Raw genomic sequence first — 7,147 nt, 5'->3', positions numbered from 1 at the left:
TTAGTTCAACTTCCACAGCACCTACCTAACAGTGATGCATACAGTATATTAGACGAGAGACTGGAAGTCAACAGGCAAGACCAGCATACGAAAGTATCTTTTTACAGAGGTTTATATTGGTGCAAATGAGATGTGGGACTTAAAGCAATGCATGCAATTGGATGTACCCGATGTCAACTGTTGACGGCAGAATGAGAGGATTTGAGAAAGGGACGAATAAAGCAAAGAGGTAAAAAAAAAAAAGGTTTCTGATGTAAGCGGTAAAGGAGAGCACTTTACAGGAGGTTTATTGATTTATGAAAGGGCGACCAAAGGCTTTGGTCGTTTGTAATATTGAGTAGAATTTATTATGTTTGCAGATGATTTCACTGCATTGGAACACGCCCATATATGCATTATGAATTGTGAGATGAAATTAAAAAAAATATGCATTGATAATAAAAATCTGAATGAAGTTAGTGATTGTTTAAGAATAAAGACTATGTCATCAAAAGCTTTCACCGATAAGCTGTGATTGATTCAGTGTGTTGTTGATTGTGACTGACAGCTGTTGTTTGTGTGTTTTTTATTTTTTATTAAAATAATGTCACTCTTTGCACCAACAAGAGCAGCAGCAGGATCAGCAGACTAAACCCATCAACGTGGGGTTGTTAAATCCAATCCGCTCCGTCCATCAATTCACCGGCCGATTTATCCGAAGTGTCATTTTGGGATGGCGCTCCTTCGCCCTTAATTCTGCGGTTGTCATGGAAACAGACCTTTCGGTGCTGTCTGCAAGGAGAATGGGGAGGAGGATGAAGGCTCCCCTGACTTTCAGGAGGATGTGGCTTGTCTTCTCTCCTGCATGATGGCTGCAGTGAAGGGGGGGGGGGGGGGGGGGGGGGCAGGACATGTTTTCTCACATGCACACTTCTTGCCATTCCAATCTTGATTGCAATTTATCTCCTGCAGTCTTGGTTCATCTTTACGTCACAATACTCTACTCCTCACTTCAAATAAAGCTCCAACGCATAATTGAATACAAGTCCAAACCCATGTAAGCGGGCGGGTCTGTGAGACTTGGGCACAGCAGGGTGCTTTGAGCTAAATGCTAACAGCATCATGGCATCCTGCTGACAATGACAACGTCAATGTAAGAATGTAATATTTAACAGGTTCACCACCAGTGTGTAAGCAGGCTAAGCAGTAGGCACTAAGTACAGCTGAGACAAGTGTTATTTGTGTACTACTAGATGACTCGAAGGAAAGAAATTCCACAACATTTTATTGCTATTCAAATGTGAGTAACCCCCCCAAACACTGAGTAAAAATGAGATCACGTCTTATCGCAATCAATATGCCATCTTGTTCACTGCGTCCACTGAGGGCAGAAAAAAGTCACGGTCAGCTGTTCAGACGCCCATGGGAGTTGGCAGTCTAAACAGGGTCATCTGTTCAGACACACATACGGAGGTCAAGTGATGCAAACAGCTTGAATGCCGCTCCGCACTCTCAATTACCATAATATCATTGTTTTGAAGTAGGCTATATCTTTATTCACATGTATTATTTAAATGATTGACAGTTCAATCAGCATAATAAAATAGTGAATCTGTTTTCCTGTTTCACCATGGCCCTATAGCAACCTTCAAATAATCTCTGTGAGGCTGAGCTTGACGATACACGTTTCACACGTTATACAGCAGAACTTTGATTTCAAAGACTGCCATCATTTTAGCCAACAAACCATCCGAGACCCAAAGCTTCACACAGCAAACGGGTTCTACGGGATAACCCAAGAAACAAAACGTTGAGGGAACAGTTTGCTGGTTTTGGTTGGAAAATGTCTTTACACAACACACACACAATTAGATATGAAATATGTTAACATCTTGTGCAGCTTAAGACAATAGTTGGTGGGACTTTGATGCATGGGTATTGGAATATAATCAATATTTGATAGCCCTATTTAGTGCAAATTATTCAAAGTGGCAATTTTGTATTTTGTGTGGTCGTGTTCGATGTCCTCTCTTGGTAATTCAGCTGATCCGACATTGATATGTTGGCCAATGTTTTCTTTAAACATTTGCACATTTTTTATGCTGTCACACAGTTGATGTACAGGTTATAAATAAAATGTCTGCAGGGTGGTCATGGCCGTCCATCTTTCTGTCCAACACACCTTTAGTTCCAAATGGTCCCCAACATTTTGATCCATGATGTGTTATCTCGATCACTACAAGAAGAGTCTGTAGCCGGCTGCACTTAATGTTAGGGACACATCTTAGCATAGCAGCATGCTAGGATTTGATAATTGGCAGCAAATTTATTACAGTACTAAGAAAAGTAAAAAGCAGGATTGCTTAAAATGTACTATATTATAACTTTTTTAAACACTACAAAATAAGGTCCATCATGATGTCAAGGTAGAAGTTGCACAAGGAAGAACACCACCCACACCCCAGTGTGTGCAAAACAACAATACATCATCTTTTCTATTGATGTAGACATTTGCAGCCAATACAACGTATTTTCAATGAGACAACCACCAAGAGGATAAACAATTACACAGAAATGTCCAAAAACAACAGCACCTACACCATGGCGGTTGAAAAAAATAACAACTGCAGAATAAACCATCGCCAAGTCATCCAACACAGAGACGTAGAGACATTATAAACTCTCAACAGCTGCTGCAGCCCTCAAAGAAAAAAGAGAGCGTGCACAGTTCTTCCCTTCTCTGTAAACCAGTGTGTTGTTGTGCTCACCTGTCTGAACCTCATTCTGTGACGTACGCCCTCTCGTTCTGCTCAAGGTTGAACTTCTCTGCTCGTGATTCAAACTGCACTCAACTATTTGTTCACTTGTTAAATAGCAACCGGTGTATTTTCCAAATTATCCTCCCATTACACCCCATCATTTCATTCTCTCCTCTTTTCTCTCAAACCATCTGTGTTCACGTGCGTTACTTTCTCTGCTGGGTCGAAAACACAGTCTTCTATTTATGGCCTGCACAGTTATTCATACAGACCTGAACATGACTTTGTTTGTCTTTTGCAGACTCATGGGCACACAGAGTAAAAATATTCTTGATCTTGTATCCCAGGCATCTTTCCTCGCTCCCTGCCTTACCTCTTTTCATCCTGTTGTTTTGACATGGGCCTGTGCCACTGGGACTCTGCTAGTTTCTCTTTTCTCATCCTCTCAGTGAGAGAATGAGGGAACTCCTCCTCAGAAGTGGGGCATTCGCTTCTTCTCATTAATAATAATTGGTCTCTGTTCAATTAAGGCTCAGTGATGCTCCTTTGATCTAGCTGGTTGGCAAAAGTACCGGATAATTGGTTCTAAAGTGTTAACTTCCGGAAGATGCCTCTCATTACTCTGTGATTGATTTCCTGCCGTCGGCGTCTCCTGTTTGCAGATGAATACGGCGAGGAATATACCGCAGGTGAACATGCTCACTGATACTTAAGAGACGCAAGACACATAGAAGTACGTGCACACAGAAGCCCACACACACACACTGTAAACCCACTGGCCCACACACACTTGGCATTTTGTACTCTCGCACACTGCAGTATGAGCATGTTAATGTGCTGGCAGTGGTTCCTGTTACGGGGGGGGGGGGGGGGGGCTGTTCCGTTGAATCCCAATAGCCCAGGGGCAGAAAGGATACTAAGCCAAGCTTTGACTGCAGTTATGCTCCAACACTGCTACTTTAATAATAATGTCTCTCATCCCCTCGCTCATCCTCTTTGCACCTCTCTTTCCCTCCCTTCCTCTGCTTTCTCACAGTCCTAATCTCTATTCCCTCTCCACCTCTCTATCCAATTTGATACATTTCTTTTTTTTCTTCTTCTGCACACCATGTAATTCTCACCAAATTCACCTCACAGTTCTACATGCGTAATACACACATGGTGGAGATCGATGCATTTTGAACAGATAGGCGTTTAGGATATACGGGGCTGCTTAGCTTTAAAAGGCTGCTCAGCAGTGCGTTGATGTGGGATGTTTTATTAGACATATTTTATGCACACACAGGAGTCTATCAGGAGATATGCAAATCCAATATATGAGTTGCACACTGACGCAGATGCATGCACAAATGCCACGCACACAGCATATGTTGTCTCTGTCAGATTGCATGCCAAAGGTACAGCACACTTACATAGGGGAACGGGTTTCTTCGAGCATTGGCATAACAGTTGAAGGAACATCAAAGACACAGAGGATGAATGGATGTCTGTAAAGCTAGGAGTTTATTGCTCTGCTGGCCTATACCGTGAAGATCACTGGGAACATCAAACACACATGCAGACATTTATGACATTTTAAGTCTCTGGATTTCACAGAGAGAAGAACAGCTTCCTCTGCTGGAGTGAACATAATGTGGCAGAGGAACCTGCCAGCAAAAAGGGGGCCCATGTGTAGGCAGAAATACTTTGATGTGTGATGAATGAATGCATGTGGGGGATCCTGATTGATTTGAAATGTAACAGATGTACTGTCAAACACGACACGCATGTCTACAGGTGAGTGGAGCACAGTTGGTCGTCAAGAAAGTATTGTTGTTCAACTCTCTGCAGGTTTTTATTTTAAACGTTGGTAGGCTTCTGCAGGAGCTTTCCCTCAGCAACTGTTAATTTACCAATCATTAAATATTCAGTGGCCACTTCAGGACTGTCAGCTGTACTGTAAATAATATTGGCATGCAGGAGCAAGAGGGTCAAGGATTGTTCAACTAACTGCAAAAAGGAGAAGTCGCTGAAGTGCTTTTAAACAGATTGAATGTTGCTGAGGCAGAAACAGCCAATATGTGGAGGACCAGCACATTCAATTGCGTAAAGTTGACTGAGAACGGTGAATTAAATCATGACTGACAGAATTTTATTTCAAGTGAGCTGGCAGAATGCTAAAAAGACAGGACAAGATTTGTGTGGCGAAGCTGCCTTTCTAATTGTTTTTGGTGAAGTGGCACCAAGAATGCAGGCGTTAGTGGCTGCTGTAGGTTTATTCAATGAAGTGAAAGCTGTGTATGCAGTGAACAGATACATTCACACAACAGTGTCCCCACATGCTTTATAGTCAGAGGCAGTTTGATTTGAGGCGGAAGCTAATTAAAGCTGCCATAATGTTGTGTATTTGATAAGCTATCAGCATAGAACATTCATGTGAGCATGAAGCATATGAAGCTCTTGTAATCTGAAGACGTAATGCAGTGGAATGGTTGTATGGGACAAGCTCATTTCTTCTCAAAACGTTATTAGTTATGTAATCAATGTAATCTGTGGGAATTTGTTGTTTTTTTTCCAGAAAAGTTACAGTTCATTTGCATATTGGGTCAAGTGAACACAGACAGAGCACTTAAGGAATATGTCTTCATCATGATGGAAGACATATTCAAGTAGCAATAAATCAAGTAGGCCTATGTCAAGAGAAAACAACATCTTAAAAAGTCATAAAAAGAGTGAGTGGAGAGAAAAATCCATTTGATTGTTTTGATGTAAGTCAGCAGGTAGTCCAGGATTTCCAGAAGAAGACTCTGCAACCAACTCTGCGAGACATCGTGCCCAGTCCACGTCGATTCTTCTCCCGTTTCTCCGCGTCCGTGGGTCCTTTGAGGATATTTCCATCTTCAAATTCGGAGAGTTTATAAAGCCATTCCATCAAGTTCAGTTTCTTTGTTGATTCCTAGGGAGGAAAATATTGACTTAAAGGATTCTGAACTCTCACAGGCTCTTACATGTTGTTCTTCACCATGTTTGTACATCAGGGAAATGGGAATTTCTACCAAAATGTACATCAGTTTATTGAATACGACAGAACTTTTGCATGTATTGCTCACGGCCAGAAAGGGAAATGATTACATTTCGTACTCTAATCTCTAATCTGCAATTTCATGGAGCTGCAGCTCTGAGGATAATCAAATGATAGTAATCGGACAGGTAGCTCTGGCAGCATCCACAATGACTCACTGGGGATAAAATGATCCTTTTAAAAGATCAGAATAAATCAAATGTGTGTGCACAAGTACAGACAAGTTTTATATATATATATATATATATATATATATATATATATATATATATATATATATATATATATATATATAACAAATAGTAGACAGGACATCCTGATGCCTGCAGTGTGATCATAGATGGGGCTTGCGGCCTCGTTTCAACCGTTGAGAGGAAGGATGGTGTTGTGTAGTACTAAGCGTTAGGGACATGATGGAGAAGGGCGTTAAGAAAAAATAAAAACGTCTTACTTGTTTGTCTTGTAATTTGTCGAGCCACGGCAATGAGTCTTGCTGAAGTTGGAAGTCTTTAAATCCCAGCTCAGTCTCTGTATCTTCCGCAACACACAATGCAAAACACAAGAGTGCAAAGATGCATAAGATGTGGGCCATCCTTCTTTGGGATATCTTGCTTGTTTGCTTCTTGTTGAGATAATTCTTCTTGGCAAGACACCACCACATCCAGCGCTGATCTCACTGGCACAGAGAGACGTCTCCTTTTAAAGTAGTACCTAGGCCCAATAAAGGAGGAGGAGTGAGCAGGTTGTTTACGGATCATCCTCAATTTTGTGTTTCCCCCCATCAATGCACTGAAGCGTGTACCATGTAATTTACAGCCGTCATTAGGAGTGAGACAAGAGGTCTAAATAAACGCTGCCACTGACGTAACTTGCAAATGTGAAAGATTCCCTCTGCCTCCTAATTTAAAAGCAAATCTGTAAGCAAAGTGAAATGTGCACTCGCGTAAAATAAAACGTTAATGACGCTAACATGGGGGGGAAAACAATGATTTCATTGGTGTCGTAAAAGTTGAATCAACGGCCAGCGCAGAGACACTGGGACATACAGAGGCCATGAAGGTCAATTCATCATTCCTTACGCCCTTGTGAGTTGGTTCTGTTCATCCCTTAATGAGATTTCTGCTCTGTTTCACTTAACAGTTCTACTGCATCTAAATTAGGGAACATTTCTCACAGGCTATAATTTTGCAATGGCACATACTGTAAATAAGCAGCTGCATTTCGTGGTCTGAAGATTTTACAACCCTTGCCTTTAAAGTCACCGTGTTTTAATGTGTACCAAGTCAGTTTGAAAAAGAAAAAGATAAATGTAAAAGCAAAGTAGGTGAAAAGACTTTCTAAAGTTGTA

Source organism: Melanostigma gelatinosum, assembly GCF_949748355.1.
Source record: "Melanostigma gelatinosum genome assembly, chromosome: 15".
In the NCBI taxonomy this organism is placed as follows: domain Eukaryota; kingdom Metazoa; phylum Chordata; class Actinopteri; order Perciformes; family Zoarcidae; genus Melanostigma; species Melanostigma gelatinosum.
Note: the sequence above shows the minus strand (reverse complement) of the source record.